The 22,153-nt window shown below is 38.5% G+C and overlaps 1 protein-coding gene across 6 annotated transcripts in view; it reads right to left on the bottom strand.

The window, feature by feature from the left end:
- Osbpl9 (oxysterol binding protein like 9) overlaps positions 1-22,153 on the bottom strand; it is a 152,017-nt gene that overhangs the window by 126,763 nt on the left and 3,101 nt on the right. The gene's annotated exons all lie outside the window — the stretch shown is intronic.

Below are 22,153 nucleotides of genomic sequence, written 5' to 3' on the forward strand. Positions count from 1 at the left end.
GCATGGCTTCACACTCCTCTAGTATGTAGATGACCTTCTGTTGGCTGGACCAACTCAGGAGGATTGTATGGAAGGAACTTGCCTTAAAAGGAACTTCCCTTTTGTGGAAGGTAGAATATGAGGTTTCCCAAAAGAAAGCTCAGATATGCCAGGATACTGTCAAGTACCTCAGGTATATCTTGGGTTTCACCTGTCACAAGAACAACATAGACCTGAGAGGAAACAGCCCATTTGTTCCATTCTGGTCCCCAACACCCATCAACAGTTTAGAGAATTTCTAGAGGCTGCAGGTTTCTGCCAGATCTGGATCCTTAATTACTTTTTGGCAAAACCCCTTTATGAAGCCACAAAGGGGGGAAGAACAGGAACCCATGGTATGGGGAGAAAAGGAAGAAAAGGCCTTTAAGGAAATTAAAAGGGCACTAACCAACACTCCTACTTTGGGCTTGCCAGATATGATGAAGCTCTTCTTCCTGTATGTACATTAGAGAATGGGGACAGCTGTAGGAGTCTTGACCCAGCTACTAGGTTCCTGGCACCACCCAGTAGCCTATTTATCAAAGCAACTTGATGCAGTTTCCCGAGGCTGGCAACCCTGCCTGAATGCTCTAGCAGCCACTGCTATCTTGGTGGCCGAAGCAGACAAACTTACTTTGAGACAAGAACTCACAGAGTTCCCCCCTACTCTGTTTTGACTCTTATTGAAAAAAAATAATTATTGGCTAATGAACTCACGTATGGTCAGATATTAGAACATGTTATGTGGAAGCCCATATATCCAACTAGAGGTTGTTAAGACTCTAAACCCAGCCACCCCTTTGCCAGTTGATTCAGCCCCCTCCCTCCCCCCACAAGAGCATGACTGTTTAGATGTTACAGATGAGGTGTTCTCCAGCCGGCCAGACTTGGCTGATCAGCCCATCAGTCATCCAGACATTGAGTATTTCACAGATGGCAGCAGCTTTGTCCTGGACAGCACACATTTTACCGGATATGAAATAGTGACTCTGGATGCTGTCACTGAAGCACGTCCACTGTTGGTCAGGACCTCTACACAAAAGGCTGAGCTCATTGCTCTCACAAGGGTGCTCCAGCTTGCTGCAGGAGTGCAGGTAAACATCTATACAAACTCTAAATATGCCTTTATTACATTCATGTCCATGGAGCCCTATATAAAGAAAGGTGGCTCATTAACTCAGGAGGAAAAAGTGTTAAGTATAGACAAGAAATTCTGGAATTGCTAGAAGCTGTATGGGCCCCTAAGCAAGTAGCAGTCATGCACTGCAGAAGGGGGAGACACCAGCTGTTCAGAGAAACTGAAAAGCTGATATGGAAGCCAAGCAAGCAGCCTCACTGACAAGGGGCCTTGTTCCCATGCCCCTTACCTGAATGGGACCCACAGTATACTTCACAAGAACAGGCTTGGTTTGAGAATGAAGGAGGAAGTTTCCTGCCAGGCGGGTGGTAGAAATTTCCCGAAGGCCATATTGCAATTCTAGAGTCGCTAGCTCCCACATTTGTCAAGCAGTTCCATGAAGGAACTCACTCGGTGGACAACTCTCAAGACCACCTTGGCCCAGCATTTTTATGTTCCCAAGTTCTCCAGCATAAATAAGACAGTATGTGAAAGGTGCTGCAGTCTGAGTGCCAAAAACAATCCCCAAAAAGGGCCAAGAGCACCATGTCAGGTGCAAACTGTTGGAGGAACTCCTTTTGAAAATCTGACTGTGGACTTTACTGAGATGCCACAGGACAGAGGATGTAAATATTTGCTGGTGTTTGTCTGCACCTTCTCAGGATGGGTGGAAGCCTTCCCTACTTGGACTGAGAAAGCCCAGGAAGTGGCCACGTGCCTGTTAAGGAAAATCATCCCTCGATTTGGAATACCTGGGTCTACTGGATCAGACAATGGGCTGGCCTTCATGGCTAAAGTGCTATATAGTTGGCGGCTAAGGGCTTAGGAATAATTTACAAGCTGCACATGGCCTACCGGCCCCAGAGTGCTGGGAAAGTAGAACGTATAAACAGCACTCTAAAATTGCAATTAGAAAAACTATGCCAGGAGACCCACCTACTATGGGATCAGTTACTGGCTCAAGATTAGGTCTAGCCCCACCAAGCAGACAGGTCTCTCCCCTTTGGAAATTCTTTTTGGACACCCACCCCTTTAGTTAAGGGCCTGTGAGGGGACCTGAAGGAAACAGGTGACCTCACCCTGAGATAGCAGATTCAGGCCCTTGGGTTTACTCTCTCAAAAATCAATGACTGGGTAAGAAAAGAGATTCCCCATTAGCCTGACAACTCCCACTCACCCTTATAAATCAGGGGATGTTGTTTGGTAAAGGAATGGAATCCCACGAAAATTTTATTTACAAACCAAAGTGTCAGGGCTAAGATTTAGACTTTACTACCTTTCCTAAATGACCCTTTCAGAAGGGAAGAGGGACAGTTGCATCCTTTTCCCTCAGCAGCAGTTGCATCCTTTCTCCTCCATCTCTCACCTACAGAGTGAGAACCTTTGTCCTTTATGTTATCATCTTCATACCTACTTGACACTTCTCTTTTTAAAAAGTCAGTAACCCACCCACCTCCCAAGAAACCTCTAAGGAATGCTGATTCCAACCATCCTAACCAATAATGCTTGAGTAGCTCTAGGCAGCAAATACCTTTGGATATCTATCTCTTTAGTACACTGCCAATGTGAAAATTGATTCATTCTGTAGATCTAAATAGATATTAAGCTTGGTATTGACTACTGCTCCTGGGAAGCCAAAGAAAGAGCCTAACCCCCAACTGTTTTTGATAACATAACAGTTGGAAAAACAATCAACACATTCATAATACCATGCTGAGAAGTAATCTAGGATAAGGTTAAGCAACCAGTCAGCAGTTTTTGCTGACTGTAGAAATAAGGACCTTGTGAGGAAAATTAGTAAATTCATAAAATCAGAAACAATTTTCCTTTATCCATGGTAATGAAGTATATCAAAAAGAGAATTTACCTTGTCAAAATTAGTTTCACACACTATTCTACAAAATACCTTTCTAAGACTCACTCAATGCAAGCTGTCTATCTTTACAGACATATACTGCAACCCACTGAATGTTATGCCTCCATCAAAATTCATGTTGAAATCCTAACTCCTAAGGAGGTAGTATTAGAAGAGGGGGCCTTTGGAGGTGGTTAGGTCATGAGGTCAGAGCCTTATGGAATGGGATTAGTGCCTTTATAAAAGAGGCCCCAGAGAGCATGTTCTCTCTTGTCCATGTGAGCACATGACAAGAAGGCACTATTATGAACCAGAGTTTTATTTTTAAATAAAGCTTCTGACCTATCACCTGTAATGGGAAGAGGATGAATTTTTCTTGTCATCTGAGAACTACTGAATTATGCAAAAATTATTATAAAATACAGCATTTGAAATTGGTTGTTAAATAGGTATTTAGAAACCAGTGTAATAAAACAAAGACCCCCAAATCAAAGCAGCACGATGACAAGGAAATGACCTGCAGCATTCTCAACAACAGTTCATAATAATCTCAATCATACAGTGGTCTGCCACATCTGCCCACTTCTTAAATCCCTACAAAAAAGTTAACCAGACAACATACTAAGAATTACTCAGCTGAATGTCAGTATTAAATCTGCTTAATGTATAGCTGCTTCTCACAAAGAGGTTTAACAAAGTCCAGTAGAGCCTCTTCATTGTTATACTCTGGGTATATCTTATTACTGTAACTGAACTTCAGTGTACACTTTAAAAAAACAATCTTCAAAGTAATTTAAATTAAGAACTCAAAATAGTGTCCATTTAGGCTTCCAAGGCTGCAGGTAACTTCTTTTTTAAATGAACAAAATCATGTCAATCACTTAAGTGACTTAAAAAAGAAATTAAGAAGACAAAAGGAAATACCATTTCTAGAATTAATTTTTTAAAAAAGTATAGCCAGAGATACAGAACTTATTCTATAGACCGCACAATTTAGTGAAATAACACACACTGTGAAGTGAGAGAGATCAAGTTTTGAATTCTAGCTCCACAAACTTGCTAGCAGTACAGACCTTGGCCAAATCACTTATGTTCTCTTAGTTTCCCCATTTGTGGGTTTTGGGGAGGTTTTTTTGTTTTGTTTTTGCAGTACTGGGGCTTGAACTCAGGGCCTCTGCCTTGAGCCACTCCACCAGCCCTTTTTTTATGATAGGTTTTTTCGAGATAGGGTCTCAAAGAATTATTTGCCCAGGCTGGCTTTGAACTTCGATCCTCCTGATCTCTGCCTCCTGAGTAGCTAGGATTACAGGCATTGTGAGCCCGGCATAGTTTCCCCATTTCTAAAATGGAAACATTACTTACAGAGACTCACTGCAAGTACTGAGTAAATAAGTAAAACATACCATGGCACAGAGATGGCACAAAGTTTATGTACCTTCTTGCTTCTACCTTAAATAAAGCACACAAAAACCTACAATAATTTTCCTTAAATCTAAACTAACCATATTTCATGGGCCACACCTTTTGTTGGGGCTCAGAACACAATACCTTTTGTTGGGGTTCAGCTGTAACATGCTGAACCTAGGCAGCAGTCTCAAGGTCTCTCTGACCTTCCTCCACCCCCTATCTATGACTCTCTCTCTCCTGAAACACAAGGAGGAGCCTCCCCTCAAGTTCTCTTGTCTATCCATGGACCAGACCCACAAACAGGAACACAACTGCCTTCAATTTCCTTGCTGACATCTCATTAACCAAGGAAGATTAAAACAACACAAATCACAGAAGAGACTGAAAATTAACCACACCTAGAGCCCAGAATAACTTTGTCCTAGGCCACTGTCTGTTCTTCAGGCCCAGACATTTCCCTCCAAAATCATTTATTCACCCTAAAAGTGCTGCTAGCTCCCAACTTCCTTCACCCCTATGAAGAGATCACTTAAGCTGTGACCACCTAGCACTTAACATCACGACCACCTCACCCTTAGAGTTTCATATTTTGTATGACACACTAATAAATTTGTTTGCATTTCCTATTAATATGTTACAAGTTTATTTCAGCCAACTCCACCATATAGGGAGAATGGGGAAGAGAAACTTCCTTTCTTTGCCCCTATACTTTCTTTCAGGAATGTTTACACACACACACACACACACACACACACACACACCCCTGCTTTAATAATAATAATGCATAGATAGCCCCAGCAAAAAAACAAGCACCAAAATGAAAGCATTTAGGGAGAATGGGGAAGAGAAACTTCCTTTCTTTGCCCCTATACTTTCTTTCAGGAATGTTTACACACACACACACACACACACACACACACACACACACACACCCCTGCTTTAATAATAATAATGCATAGATAGCCCCAATACACATTTCCTCTGTGGATCCCTTCCCAATCCAGCTTCTATACTCAGGTGCATTCAACTGCTTTCTCTTTAATTTATGAACGTTTCTACTGCACTAGTTATTATGTAGTGTTATAATTGTGTACCTGTTTTCCTTTCATCTTTGTATCACCCTCCCATCTGGTACCCACACTTCCCTTTGCAAAGAATAAAAACACTTAATAAATTGATAGCAGAAGATATGTAAACAATGAATGTAGCTATAGGTCCAAATGAGCTCTCTGCTTTTCATAAAATGTAAACACTACTTCAGCATTGAGACTCATGTTAGTTCATTCCCAGGAGCATATGAGGTTGTAATCCTAGCCAGTGTTGCAGCCTGGTCCATCTAATCCTGACACTCGGGAGGGTAGTGTGCCAAGCAAACTAACTCTAGATTGTGAGATAGACAAGAAAGGGATAGGAGGGAACTTTGTAAGATGACAGCAATACTCTATATATTGATTAGGAGCAAGACCATAAACAAGTATGAAGATCTAATCATACACTTAAAATGTATGGTTTTTACTGGATTTAATTATGCTTCAATAAAAAGTAAATGAGTTGTACTTACCAAATTCTATACAGGTACACTACTTACAACAATTATGGGTTGGGGGGAGGGGGGACACGGGTGGCCCAAACAATGTATACACATGTGAGTAAATGTAAAAGTGATCAAATTGAAAACAAATTACAAAATGGGAAAGGGTAGCAGCCACTCCCACTCCTATAGTCCATTTCTCCTTGAGAGGGCACAGACTGCTTATGCCATCCAGATAGCATTTAATGTCCTACAGAGTGTTCACTACTTACTGCCTTGTGGGCTCACAGTAGCCCAAAATGTCATCATGCTGTGAGAAAGCTATACCATCAAAAGCTTTGAGAAGACATAGACCCACAATAATGGAATAATTTCCTATCACTCACCTCTCAAGTTACCATGCATACTATAAATATAACCTAAGGAAAGTATATTGTAGCAAGGTGACAGTGATGTTGAGGGTCTCTCCAAGATCCTTAAAAAACACAAACATGTATCAGAACAGAGCAGTATGTATCTTAAAGACCATCTTTAAGAGATGGTACAGTATGGTGGTCTTTGTACTAAGTATCAGAAAGTACTCATAGCACAACCAAAAGGTGGTCAGATCTAGAACTAGAAAAGGCAGGGTAGAAGTTTTGTTGATCTGAAGGTAAGATCTGTTCAGTTCTTGTAATAGGTGTGGCTCTAATATGGAGATAACTGCATCTTCTTGTCAATATCTGAGGCCATTAAATATGTATAACACATTTGGCTGTTTATAAATTTGGCATCCATATAGCCTACTTACAGAGTCAATGCAGTAATGCACTAGTCAGACAATCTAAAGGTACAATCTTACTTCTTATTATAAGTTAATAAATTAGAATACTGGCATATAATAATAGCAACTACAAATGTACATTTAATGAATATTATGTCCAACACTATCATTAACTAAGCATTTATTAAGCCAGACACTGTGTTAGTTCTTTAAATACTATTGTATTTCTCACAATGATTTTATAATATGTTCTTTTATTATAGAGATTTTATAATTGAAAGTGATAGTGAAAGAAACAGAATTTGAACACAGGTACAACCCCAAATGCACATTTGTATCACAGTCACTGCAAGCCTGATTAATTTAAGTCTTCCTTAAAGTTTCTCTGAGCCACAGAGCTGAGTATAAAATAAGAACTCCTTTTGAATTCAGTCAAGTAAATGTTATACCCTGTGAAGCTCTCAGCAATGCTCAGAGGATGGTGCCCCTGCCTCCTGAACTGTCTTTAGACAGTCTGTCCTTGATACAAGACTACGACCCTTGTCCTAAGACCTCTGGATCAATTCTGCTTTGGATTTCACAATTTCAGGAAGGTAATATACATAAAGGACATAGTCTATACTTGTACCTGCAGTGAGGTCTGGAGTAACCTAGCATGCTGATCTCACAAACACATTAATATTTCTACAGTAAAATATATATATTTATACTAAGTGTGATAAAGATTATAAACAGTCCCACATCAGTTCAAGACAGGCTTTGCTTCCAAGTAAGTAATCATAAATTTAGAAAAGAAAACTTTGGGAATTCAAAGCTTTAAGGATTTCAAGATTGCAGGTAAAGGATGTAGTCTTATATTTTAATCTAGTGGTCTATTATACTGTAAGGTACCAGATCTTTCACTGTTTTTGTTTTGGGTAGTGCTGGGAACCAAACCCTGAGCCTCATGCATGCTAGGCAAGTGCTCTACAAATAAGTGCCATCCCCAGTCTTTCCATTGCCTTTTGTATTGTTTTGTTTTTGTTTTTGGCAGTATTGGGGTTTGAACTCAGGGCAATGTTAGGCTGGCAGAGTGGCTCAAGTGGAAAAGTTCAGTCTAGCAAGTGTGAGGACCTGAGTTCAAACCCTAGTACCGCGAAAAAATGAATAAATAAATAAGGAAATATTATCTTTTTTTTTTTTTTTGGAACAGGGTCTCACTATATAGGCCAGGCTGGCCTTGAACTTGGAATCCTCCTGCCTCTGCCTCTCAAGTGCTGTACCACCATGCCCAGTGTTTAAAAAGGACAATCTTATCTTTAAGTCAAAATTACATGTTAACAGATCAGTGAAAAGAAACCCTTTCACAGCCATGATGACTTTGGGTATTTTTATCCTTTTTAAAGTTAACTAATAAATAGCAGCCCAAGTTCTACAAACTATTTAGAGCACATTAGTAATCTATGCTAGAATTTAACACAGATTTGTTTTATTTTTCAAATACTGCCCAAAATACTAAATACTGATTCATGTTTTTTTACAACACTTGATTGAGGCAAATGATGGGGGAGTGTTAAATCTAAGTGGCTTGTGCTTAAATATTAGTACTTCTCCCACCAAACTGTGAAATTATAATGCATTATTTATCAGTCAAGCTTCCCTTCTCTATCAAAAATTGCCTGAGGATCTTTTTCCTTACTTGGAAAACACTAGTTCAGGGTCCAAATTAAGATTACGGAAAGAAAACAAGAACAGCATTAAAAACATTTAAAGAAAGTAAGAAAATGTGTGCAACACACAAGTAAAAATCTATAAACACAGCCAGAACCACAAAATTTTGGGTGCTTTGTGCTACTCATTCTGTAAAGCCCAATTTAGAATGGGGCCATACTCCAAAAGCTCCCTGTTCAAATTTGGAGTTTAGGACTCAGATAACAGTTTTGCAAAGAAACTGTTAGATATGATTCTCCAAATAGCTAGGAAAAGCATTTGAAATACAGTATATAAATATCAAAAGACAGGGTAAAATTGTTATAAATTCAAATACTGCCTAAGAAATTATCTTAAAGAATTTCTCTAAAATGTTGATTCTTACAGGAAAGTAAAATTACAAGAGAGAATGAAGAAGTAGATTTCTCAACCTACTTCAAGAGCTATACCAAAGTGCTTAAGAAACTTGAGAAGTTAATAATCTACAAGAAATCTATTTTGCTCTTGCAATTTAAAAAAAGCACTTTCTTAAAAGACAATTCTAAAACAGTCATTCTTTCTTTATCAGTTCTAATATTTACTTCAACATTTATGGATTTCCAAGAAAGAAGACCAAGTGTAGTGGTACATACCTGTAATCCCAGCATTCAGAAGGCAGAGGCAAGAGGATCATGAGTTCTAGACCACCCTGTGCTACACAGCAAGAGAGGGTCAGGGGAGACACTGAAGGCAAAAGTTTAAGTTAAAATGCAGTATAACATGGCAGGCTAATCATGCAGAATGTCATCTATCAGAAATTTACTCTTCCTCATCCTTCCCAGTAACTACAATTCCAAGGCAAAATTATTTTGTTATGGTTTGGATCTGAAGTGTCTCCCAAAAGGCTCATGTGCTAAAGGCTTGTTTGCCAGGTGATTGGCTTTTGAGAAGGGTCTGGATCCTCTGACCTAATCAATGGATTAATCGCTTCATGAGTTCGTATTATTGGGAAGGAATGGAAAGGTTAGGAGACAGGGCCCAGCTGGAGGAAGTAAGTCACAGGAGGCCTTTCAAGAATGTATCTTTTCCCCTTCCCCTTCCTCTCAATGTCTCCCTCTACTTCTTGGCCACTATCAGGTAAGTAGGTCTGTTTGTTCTACTCCCCACTTTGGTAATTCTCTCCCACCCAGGGCCCAAAAACAACAGAGTGGGACAAAAGGCTGAAACCTCTGTAACCATGAGCCAAACTTCATATCTTTCCTCCTTTAGTTGCTTTTCTTTGGTATTTTGTCACAGAGACATAAAAACTGACTAATACAATATTTTCCAAGAATTTGTCAGCCAGGTACCAGTGGCTCACGTCTTTAATACTAGCTACTCAGGAGTCAGAGATCAGGTGGTGGCAGTTTGAGGCCAGTCCAGGCAAACAGCTCTCAAGACCCTATCTCAAAAAAACCCATCACAAAAAAAGGGCTGGTGGAGTGGCTCAAGGTAGAGGCCCTGAATTCAACCCTCAGTACCAGAAAAACAAAAAAAAAATTGATTGTAATTGTAGCTCAATGGCAGAAGGTTTGCTTAGCAAACCAGGTCCTGGGTTAGATCCCCAGCACCACAAACAAACAACAAAAAAAAAAATCTATCACTATTTTTTTTATGCCATGTGAATATACAACACCCATCTTAAAACAAATTCTGAGACTTTAGTATCTTCTCCCCTCCTCCCCTTCTCTCCATCTAGTAGGTTCTCAGTGAACTAGAGTAGACGGAAGAGTCTTTAGTTTATCCTTAACAGTACAATATATCCAAAAAGATTTTGCATTTTAGAAGGACCTATGCAGAAAAAAATTATGTTTATTTACTTATAATAATGATGTAAATTATTTATTACCGCTCAGCAGACTCAGTGATAACTTCAGTTATCATTCTAATGACTGCTAACCCAGTATTCTGGAAAAAGCATTCTATCTTAAGTTCAAAAACGTGCTCACACACATAGAAATTACTGTATGATCCTCAATTTCTTCACAGTACAAAGGAAATAATATTAAGCACTTCACAGTACTATTTGTTTCATAATATTTACTGAAAAGCCACTAAGTACCAAATGCTGTTCTAGATGCTGAAGATAAATAAGGTCTCAGTTCTAATGGAGTTTACATTCTAGTAGAGAAAAACAAGACAACAAATGAGAAAAATTTCAGCAACTAACAATAAATGAACTACCAAAAAAAAAAAAAAGATGGGCAGAGGGTAAGACCTACTTTAGATTGTTTGTTATGAAAAGGTTTCTCTGAGAAGTAATGACATCTGAATGAAGACCTCTACCAGAAGTAATCAACCATGCTAGACCTGGGGTAATACAAGTACAGGGAGACAGAAAACATATGCAAAGGCCGTGAGGCAAGACAAAGTTTAAAGTGTTCCAGGAACACAAAAAAAGCAGAGTGAATAAAGAATGGTTAGCAAAGGGAGTGCTATACATAGAAAGATAAGTAGAGGTAGATCACAAAAATCCTGTCATACTGAAGTCACAGTATGACGACACTGGGGTTTGTGCTCAGGGCCTCACACTTGCAATGCAGGTGCTCCAATTGCCAGAGCCACTCCTCAAGCTCTTTTTTGTGATGGGTTTTTCTAGATAGGGTCTCAACTATTTTGCCCCGGGCTGGTGACTTTGAACCACAATTCTTCAGACCTCTGTTTCATGAGTAGCTAGGATTACATGCATGAGCCACCTGCCTCGCCTTGATTATTTTTTCTTAAAGTCACTAGAGAATTTTAAGCACCGGAGCAATGGAATTTATTTTCTATTTTTTTTTTTAATCATTTGAGCTGCTGATAGAAAATTGATTGTGGAGGGCAAAAATTGAAACAAAAGAGAACAGTTTTAAGGTTTTTACAATAGACCAGATGAAACATGGTGTGGAAGCAAGGACAAATGGGAGAGGCTGTAAGGCTTAAGAAGATAAAACATTTGCTAATTAGAAAGTACCTGAAACATAGATTAATATAGTGGAGGTTTGTGACAGACTGTATATTCCAAAAATGGCTACAACTATATTTCCTGTCCTTATATACTCTTCTAGAGCCAGCATCAGTGGTACAGAGCTGTAATCCTAGTACCCCGGAGGCTGAGAAAAGAGGCTTGATTATGAGTTTGAGTCCAGCCTAAACTACATGGCAAGATTCTTGTCACAAAAAAAAAAAAAAAAAAATCAAAACAAAAAAACACATACTCTTCTAAAATCTTGCCATTACCCTATATAAAAACATAGAATCTGTGTCTCCTCCCCTTGCCTGTTAGGTGGGTCGTTTGTAACTGCCTTAACTAAGAAAGTATTAATCAGGCTAGGCAGAACTATGGGAGAGAATACAGTAGTCACTCTTTATACACGGTTTCGCTTTCCAATGTCTCAATGACCTGTGGTCAACTGTGGTCTAAAGGTACTTAATGGAAAATTCCAGACACAAACAACTCATAATTTATAAATTGCATTCCATTCTGAGCAGCATGATGAAATCTCCTGCCATCATGATCACCTGGAACATAAGTCATCCCTCTGTCCAGCTTATTCATGCTGTGTAGCTACTTATCCATTAGTTACTTCGTAGCTATCTGGATTATCCCATTACCAGAGTAACTATATTACAGTGCTTCTGTACAAGTAACACATAGTAGCCTAACACTACACAGTGCCTACATCATTCATCTCATGACATGAAATAACCACTGTAGTATCTCAAGATTACCATTAAGGTGAATAAAGTACAGTAAGATATTTTGAGTTGAGCGCTGGTGACTCACTCTTGCAATCCTCACTACTCTGGAGACAGAGAACAGGAGTATCGTTGTTCAAAGCCAGCCTGAGCAAATAGTTTGCAAGACCCTATCTCAAAGATACCCAACACAAAAAAGGGTTGGCAGAATGATCAAGTGGCAAGTACCTGCCTAGCAAGCGTGAGGCCTTGAGTTCAAACCCTAATGTCACCAAGAAAAGATATTTTAAGAGATCACATTTACACTTTTATTATAGCATATTATGGTTGTTCTATTATTAGGTATTATTTCTTACAGTACCTAATTTATAAATTAAAATTTTTCATAGATATGTATGTATAGGAAAAAACAGTGAATATAAGTCTGGTACTGTGTGCAGGTTCAGGCATCCACTTGGCATTCTTAGAATTCATGCCCCCAAAGATAAGGATGGACTACTATATGTGGTATTGAACCTTCTCTTCCCAATTAGGAATTTTTTTTTTTTTTTGTGGTACTGGGCTTTAAACTCAGGGCCTCATGCTTGCTAGGCTGGCACTCTGCCACTTGAGCCACTCCACCAGCCCCTCAATTAGGAATCTTAATCTCAGAGAGCCAGATGTTATGGTTTGGCTCTTAAAGGTCCCCCAAAGACCCATACACTAAAGGCTTAGTCAGCAACCTGTGGCACTATTGGACAATAGCGGAACCTTTAGGAGGTGGGACATAGTAGAAGGAACCTATCAGGCCACTGGGGATATGACCTTGAAGGAGATACTGGCAGTCTGGCTCCCCTCTCCTCTCTCCCTCTTTTCCTTTTCCTCTCTCCCTCCCCCTTCCTGGCCACAAACTCCCTGCCATGATGTACTACACTTCACCATAGGCCCAAAAGTAACAGGCTAGCCAACCATGGACTGAAACCTCCAAAACTGTGAGTCGAGACAAATCTTCCCTCCTTTGAGTATCTCAAGAGTTCTTTCATAGTGACAATAGACTAACACACCAGATGAAGTCTCATTAAGTAAAGCTGAAGGAAAAAATGTTACTCTTTGCTCATTCTGCCACTTGAATAAATGTAATACAAAATGGTACAATTAATTATATCATTGTTAATAAAATGCTTTTAGGTTGTAGGATATCATGTATAAAATTATTCAAGTATATAAAGTATATACTTAACTCACTTAACATAAAGAGTTGCTAGAAAAGCTATTCTTTAAACATGGCAGTGGGATTTCAGGTGGCAACTTTATCTTCTTTCTTCTACTAGATATTTCACTATTTCAATCTTTTTTTAAAAAATTAAGGATAAGTTATCTCTTCAAGAACAGTAAAGTTCGGTGGGGGTGATCTAACTAATGTACAATATAAGCTTATTTGGAATTGTTATTATGAATTCCCCCCTCTACAATGAATATATACTAATTTTAAAAAGAACAGTAAAGGTGTTGTTTTAAAGCTTTAAAAGAAAGAATAATCAGTCATCAAATGAGGCAGAGACACTAAGAGTTAAACACTCACTGGGTTTAAGCAACAAATCTTATCACTGGAGACCTTGCTAAGATTTTCAATGAAATGTGGAGGTTAAAAAAAAGGGGGGCAGGGGGCTTCTATAGTGTGAATGAAAGGTGAATAAAATCAGGCATGGTAGAGAAATCTTGTAATAGGTTTAACTATCTTGAAAGAAGAGAGGATAAGATGGCATTTTCAGGGGCACAAAGATTTAAGAGAGACAGCACATTAATTTGTTAGTAAAAGAGTCACAATCAGTATTTCCTAAAATTCATACAGAAATTTAAAGGACCCAGAATAACCTAAGCAATCTTAAAAAAAGAACATAGTTGGAAGATTCACAGTTCCCGATTTTAAAACTTACTATAAAGTAATTGACAAAAGTATGTTACTGCATAAAGGTTTAAATATAAATCAATGGACTAGAATGGAAAGCCTTAAAATAAGCTCTTTCATTTATATCTGATTTTCAACTAGGATGCTGGTATGGTTTGGATATGGTTTGTACCCCAGAGGTTCATGGGCTGGAAGACTGGTCCCCAATGTAATGTTATTAAAAAGAGGTGAAACCTTTAAAAGGTGGGGTCTAGTGGAAGATAATTAGGTCATAGGGGTACCTCCTTCAGAAGGAATTAATGGCCACCTCATAGAAGTGGATTAACTACCATGAGATTGGGTTGTTACAAAGCAAGACCATCTCGTGTGTTTGGTCCGTTTTGCTTGCACCCACTCGCCACTCTGGCATACACTTCTATCATGTGATACCACCTGCCATAAAACCTTCACCAGAAGTCAAACAGATGTTTCTACCATGTTCTTGACCACCACAAAATTGAACTAATAAACCTCTTTTCTTTATAGCTTATCTAACCTCAGGTATTTTGTTATAGCAACACAAAATGGACTAAGGTAGATGCCAAGACAATTCAGTGGAGAAAGGATAACTTCACAAACAGTGCTAGAATAACTGGATATTCACACTCAAAAGAATAAAGTTGGACCCCACACCACATATTATGTAAAAATTAAATAAAAATAGATCTAAGACCAGGGGTTGGGGATTTAGCTCAGTGGAAGAGCGTTTGTCTGGCAAATGCAAGGCCCTGAGTTTGGTCCCCAGCACCGAAAAAGAAAAAAATAGATCTAAGACCAAAACATTAGAGCTAAAGCTATAAAACTTATAAAAGAATACAGAAGTATAAAACTTTGTGACTTTAGATTAAGTAATGATTTCTCATATTTGACACCAAAAGCACAAGCAAATGCCCAAAACCCTGGACATTTTGTGTTTCAAAGGAAACCATCAAGAAAGTAAAAAGTCAGGGTTGGGGGATATACCTCACTGATAAGAGTATCTGCTTAGCATGCATGAGGTCCTGGGTTCCATCCCGAACACCACACACACACACACACACACACAGAACAAAGGAATGCACTCACAAAAATAGAGGATATGCTTGCAAATCAAGTATCTAATATGGGACTTTATCTAAAAAACACAAAAAAACAGACTCTTATAACACAACAATAAAAGACAGCCTAGGACTGCAGTTGTGGCTCAAGTGGTAGAGCACCTGCTTTGAGAGTGCCTGCTTTGCAAGTACAAATCCCTGAGTTCAAACCCCAGTCCCACCAAAAAAAAACAAAAACAAAAACAAAAAGACAGCCTAACTTTAAAATGAGCAAAGGCTATATAAATCATTTCTCCAAAGAAGATACACAAATAGTCAATAAGCACATGAAAAGATGAAGATGCTTATGTCAAAACCATAAGGAAATGCAAGTCAAAACCACAAAAAGATACTACTCCACACACACTAGGTTGGCTATAATCAAAATGACAGATGGCCGAGCAAGGTGGTACATGCTTGTAATCCTAGCATTCGGGAGTAGAGGCAGGAGGATCACAAGTTGAGTCCAGCATGGGCTACACAGCAAGATGCTGCCTCAAAAAAAAAAAACAAAATGAACATGCAGCTATAAATAGTGTGGTCCAAGCTACTCAGAAGGTGGAGGTAGGAAGCCTACAGCTAGGGCCAACCCCAGCAAAGTTAACAAAAGACCCTCACTAAACAACTAAAAGCACAAGGACTGGAGGCAAGGCTCATGTGGTACAGCAGTTGCCAAGCAAGGACAAAGCCCTCAATTCAATCACCAGAAAGAGCAGAACCACACACACACACACACACACACACACACACAGCACTGATATGTGCTACAACATGGATGAACCTTGAAAACATTGTGCTAAGTAAAAAGGAGCCACATTAGAATAATTTTTAAAACACCTTTACAATATGATTCTATTTTTATGAAATGCCCAAAATAGGCAAATCTGCAACGAAATCAAAGTAGACTGTAGTTATCTAGGGTTACGGTAAGATGTTAGCAAGAAATCAGGAGGAACACAGTTTCTTTTGGAAGTGATGAAAACTTTCTAAAATTGATTGTCGAGATGGTTGCGCAATTCTGTGACTACACAAAGTCAAAAACATTGACTTGCAGAATTTAAATAGACGAACTATATAAAATATAGCTAAAGAAAGCTATATGGGGGGTTGTGAATGAAAAGTAACAGGCAATCTGAAAACTTCAATATAAAATTATTATAACTAAGATGTTTGTTATATTGCATAATAATAGCACCCTTAACAAAAAATGGAAGTCCACAGCTACAAGTTGAAGACAGTAAGAAAGAGGATAAATCAGACAGAAGACAAAATCTATAGACTGAAGTCCTCAAAATATTTGTGAGCAAATGGTATCCAGAACACAGAAGGATTACCTCTTCCAATATGAGGGAGAAAGACACAGGCAAGCATAAAAAGGTAAGTAAGTATACTAAAACAGGTAAAGGTGCAAGAGTATCCCATGAAACAGACTGATTCTTTTTCTCTGGGAAGCATGGCATCTCCTATACATGATATAGGGGGGAAAAAGGGCTGGGAAATTATAGCGGGAACTGAGAGGGGCTGAGCAATTTTCACCCAGTAGCTTATTCACTCAGTTGTACTATAATAACACTGCTAAACCAGATGTGGTGTTGCACACCTGTAATCCCAGTACTCACGAGGCTGAGGCAGGAAAATTATGAGTTGGAGACCAGTCTAGGCTACACGAAACAAAACAAGAATACTGCTAAAATAAAATACAAGAAATGAGATAAATGAGCCAGGTGCCAGTGACAGAGATCAGGAGAATCAAGCTTCAAAGCTAGCCCCGGCAAATAGTTGAAGAGACGCTATCTAGAAAATAACCAACACAAGAAAAGGACTGGCAGAGTGGCTCAAGTGATAAAGTACCTGCCCAGCAAGAGTGAAGACCTGAGTTCAAACCCCAGTACCATTAAAAAAAAAGAAAGAAAGAAAGAAGTGAACAATCTTAGCATAGGGGCTTTATGTGGAAAAAACTTCAGAAAATAGAAAATCGACTTTCATAACATACATTCTTATATGAGTAGAAAAAATTAATTATGAATACCTAAAATACTTCCCTTGAATGATTCCATTTATATTATTCCATGGACCATCTAAACTTAAGTTCTATTAAAAAATAAATAAATAAATTCCCTTTTCTTAAAGAAGTCCAAGCACTTGGAGGGCTATAACAGGAAGATCAGGAATTCAAGGTCCAAATGGACTACAATGAGAGTTCCAGACCAGCCTGGACTACAAATCAAGAACCCACTTCAAAAAAATAAAATAAACCTGGCATGATAGCACATATCTGTAATCCCAGCACTCAGAAGGCCGAGGTAAAAGTATTCTGAGTTCAAGGACAGTGTCAGTTACATATTGAGTTCTAGGCCAGCCTGGGCTACACAGTGAGACCCTGACTCAAAAAAGCAAACAAACTGGGCACTGGTGGCTCATGCCTGTAATCCTAGCTACTTGGGAGGCTGAAATCAGGAGGATTGTGGTTGGAGGCCAGCCAAGGGCAAAAATTTCACAAGACCCCATCTCAACCAATAGCTGGCACAGTGGTACACACCTGCAAAAGACTGAGATCAGGAGGATCAAAATTCTAGGCCAACCTGGCCAAAAAAATCTGTGAGACTCCTGTCTCAACTTTGACAAAAGCTGGCTGGTGGCACATGCCTGTCATCCAAGTTACAGCATAAAATAGGACGATCATGGTCCAGGCTGGCCTGGGCAAAGGTGAGATGCTATCTCCAAAATAACCAAAAAAAAAAAAAAAATGTTGGAGGCATGGCTTAAGCACTAGAGTACCTGCCTAGCAAGCACAAAGACCTGAGTTCAAATTCTAGTACCACTAAAAACAAACAAGCAAAGAAAGTACAAACTAGCTTAAGAAGACAACCCTTTACAGTAAAGTCAATAAGAAGGAAAACAATTGACTAGGCTGGCCATTTGTTTTTCTCTATCAGCAGCAAAAATAATTTAATTCTTAAAGTCACTTACATATTTTTCTAGTTTTGGTTGGGATTACCTGTTACTTAACTACCTGAAATAGGTCCCAGGACAACTGTCATCTATAGGATTAACATACTTAGGATTAACAATTTCACTTTCTATTTTTCTACAAATTATTACCATCAACAAAACTGCTTACAACAGAAAGAACTGGCTGTATGTCTGATGTAACACAGGAAGCAAAAGAGTACACACAGTTCTACAGGCTCTGGATGATTAATCAAAAGCCACTGTTGTTAATATAAATTCAACTGGGTTTTACATAAGCCATGAAAATATACATATTCTGCAAAACTTACAAACTATGTTAACTAGAATTTCAAAAGGCCTACTGTATCTTATTGCTAAATCTACTTTAAAGGACCTTGGACATTACATTCACTAGAACAATGTGCTACACTGTAGGGCTTGAAGATTATAATGCTCAATACAAACTGCCATCAAGGTTACAAGCTTGCTATAGCAACAAAGATATGGTTAGTAATAAATGATAAAATGCCCAAAAGAATTACATGAGCAAGAATCGGGAGTTTTAGAAAAGGGAAAAATCAAGACAGATTAAAATATTCAAGAAAAGTAAAAGACAAAATTTCTACATACTTCTTACCACTGATTGCTATTATTGCTTCAGAGAGTTTCTCTTGTTTTCTTTTTCAGGGTATTTAGATTTACATACTTTTCTTTTGTTCCTTTTGCAATTCTAAAGTTACTTTATTAGATTTGGACTACAGATTGAGCATATCTAACCCAAAAATCTGAAATCTATAATGTCCCAAAATTTGAAAATTTTTACGCCCCAGCCCAACTCCACAAGTAGAAAATTTCACATCTGAGACTGGTGGAGTGATCCAAGTAGTAGAGCACCTGTCTAGCAAGCATGAGGCCCTAAATTCAAACCCCAGTCCCACTCCCACACCCCCAAAAAAGAATAGTTTAGTAGTTCATACCTAGAGTCCCAGCACTTGGGAAGCTGAGGCAAAGGACTGCAAGTTAAAGACCAGCCTGGGCTACACAGCAAGACTGTCTCAAAAACAAAACAAAACAAAACAAATGACCAGGCACAGGTAGCTCATGCCTGTAATCCTAGGTACTCAGAAGGCAGAGATCAGGAGGATCGCAGTTAGAAGCCTGTCAGGGCAAAGAGTTCATGAGACTCCATTTCAAAAAAAAAAAACCAGGGCTGGCAGAGTGGCTCAAATGGTTGAAACTGCCTAGCAAGCGAGAGGCCCTGAGTACAAATCCCAGTACCACATGCTTAGAAAAGGATAAATTTACTTTCAAATATTTGATGGGAGTGATGCTGACATTTTTCCAGGAGAATTCGAGACTACCTTTTTTGTATATTTACTAGAGAAATATATAGTTTAGCTCTTTGAAAACCTAAAATTTGAGAATTAGACATGGTATTTTTTTTAAATCATCATCTAGACACTTCTAAGTACTGCCAAATAACACCTGTGTTTTGACTAGCAGTGGTTTTAAAATACATAGTCATCATGGATCTCTTCCAGTCAGAGTGTAACAGCAAAGAACATGATTTCTCTAATGATTTTTACAAAGAATAATTTTGAGTGACACAGGTAACTTACTAATTCACTGTTTCTAATCTTCCCTGGAAACTTACAAAAACAACTACTCAAGAAAAAGGGTTAATCATTCATGGGTAATAACTAAACAAATCACATTTTATAATTTCAACCAGTTCTGGAAAGAACCTATTTAATCTTTAACTTTTTCCAGTTCTCAAGGCCATTGTTCTAAATTTTTATTATACTCCTGAAGTGTTGACTATACTCTTATTTCTACTCCTACCTTAGAAACCCTTCATCTAATTTCCATATTCCTCTCTGCCTCTTCCACAGTGAACATCTTGAATAATCTATACTCACTTGTCTACTTCTTACATTCTATTTAATCTTCAAAACCACTAATCTGCCTTCTCCACCCACCACTCCTAGAGGTAGGTGGCGATATCACTCAGGACATCAATGAAGACCAAACAGATTAATCCAGAAGGAGCTGTATTAGACATCATCTATTCAATCCTCTCAGCAATAGTCAAGTCAATTTACTCTTCCCACTTTTACTTTCATGACTGCCACATTCTTCTAATTTTTCTTTTATATCTCTCGGTGTCTCTGTGCAAGCTTTGTCTGTCAATCTTTTAAATATGATTGTGGTGATTTACAATCTCACCACAAATGCTCCTTTTCCAAAGGTAGAGCCTAATTCTCCTCCCCATGTATAAAATTTCCATCCACAGGAGCATGAGCTGAATGTAATGGTTAGTTTCTAATGAATAGAATAAGGAAGAAGTGATGGTCTGAGGCTAGGTGATAAAAGGCATTGTGGTTTTCTCTTTGGTCTCACTTGGATTACTCTTTCTAGTGAATACAGTTGTGCTATCATAATGACATTCAAGTAATCCTATGGAAAGGCTACCTGGTGAGAAACTGAGGCCACCTTCCAACAGCTAGCAAGGTTCTGAGGCTTTCTGCCAATAATCGAGTGAGTCATCTTGGAAGCAGATCTTCCAGCCCCAGTTAAGCCTTTCAGGTAACCATACCCTATCTAATATCTTGACTGCAATTTTGCAAAACCTTGAACCTGAAACACAAAAACAAAGCTCTGGCTCAAAGAAACTATGAGAAAATAATGTTTGTATTTCTGCCTAACATGGTGGCACTGTATTTAGTAATCCCTGAACTCAGGAGACTGCAACAGGAGGATTTCAAATTCAAGGCCAGCTTGGGCTACTTAACAAGGCTTTGTCTCAAATAATAATAATAAGAAGAAGAAGAACAATGTTTATAGTTTTAAGTTGCTAAATTTTATAGTAATTTGTTAAAGACAATACTTAATCCAGTAGTGTTTTTCAGCATTATATCCAAAGATCTCTGATCTTCTCACTTAACTCTTCATATGTGAAAAATATCTACAGCCCAAATTTTTGTCTTAAACTCCATAAACTGTAACACATCTTAATTTCAACTTCAAAATGCCCAAAAGCAACCACTTTCCTCCACAAACTTGTTTTCCTTATCAACTCAAACCAAAAATCTTGATGTCATTCACACTAAGTCCTATTAAAACCAATCTCCTGATTATATATGCTCAAACCAAAAATCTTGATGTCATTCACGCTAAGTCCTATTAAAACCAATCTCCTGATTATTCCTCAGTAATTACAGTGCACTTTTAAAAATACACATTTTAGGCTGGAAATGTGGCTCATGTGGTAGAGTACTTGCCTAGAAAATACACATTTCATCTAAACCTACTGATTAATCTTCCTATCAGAGAGAAACGACCAGACTGTGGGTATGTCTTTTTTTTTTTTTTTTTTATGGTACTGGGGTTTGAACTCAGGGCCTCATGCTTCCTAGGCAGGTGCTCTCTACAACTTGAGCCACTTCTCCAGCCCTCTCATCTTTTGGGATCATGATTCACATTAACAGTTGGTAACTGACATATAAAGTCCCATACTTATATGCTTAGCTCCTGCTGGGATCTCAACTAATAATAAAAATTCAACTAAATCATTTGTGCCAGGCTCCAACAGATCTTTATCTCCAGGCCTGACCTATGGCTCCAAATACCTTCTGGACTCAATTTCCTGTCTCCCACATACACCATTACCTTACAGTTACTTAGAAAGTCTCAAAATCCTGTTAATGTACCTTATGTTCTCAAGCTTCCCAATTTATGCATATCTTTTCCCATTGCCTGAAACGCCCTTCTATATTTATCCTTCAAGTCTCAGCTCAAATGTCTCTCTGTCATTTTCTGGGCAATAGTCCCACAACGCTATTCTTCTTTCTATTGTAGAATTTGTTATATTGTTTTGAAATTATGTTTAGGTGTTTGTTTTGCTAAACTGTGAGTTCCTACATGGAGGAATTCTCTCTCCTTCATGCTTGTACTCCCAACATATATATTCATTGTACTGTTACAAAGTCAGCCCTAAATAAATGCTTGCTGAATGAACTACAGTAAATTAAGTTTGTAATAATTAAGAGACAAAGCTAGAAAAAAAAAGTGCCTAAGTCTACTTTGCTAGAGGAGGTAGTCAGTTTCTCTGTTATATTGATC

The sequence above is a fragment of the Castor canadensis genome, chromosome 7 (genome assembly GCF_047511655.1).
Source record: "Castor canadensis chromosome 7, mCasCan1.hap1v2, whole genome shotgun sequence".
NCBI classification, from domain to species: Eukaryota; Metazoa; Chordata; class Mammalia; order Rodentia; family Castoridae; genus Castor; species Castor canadensis.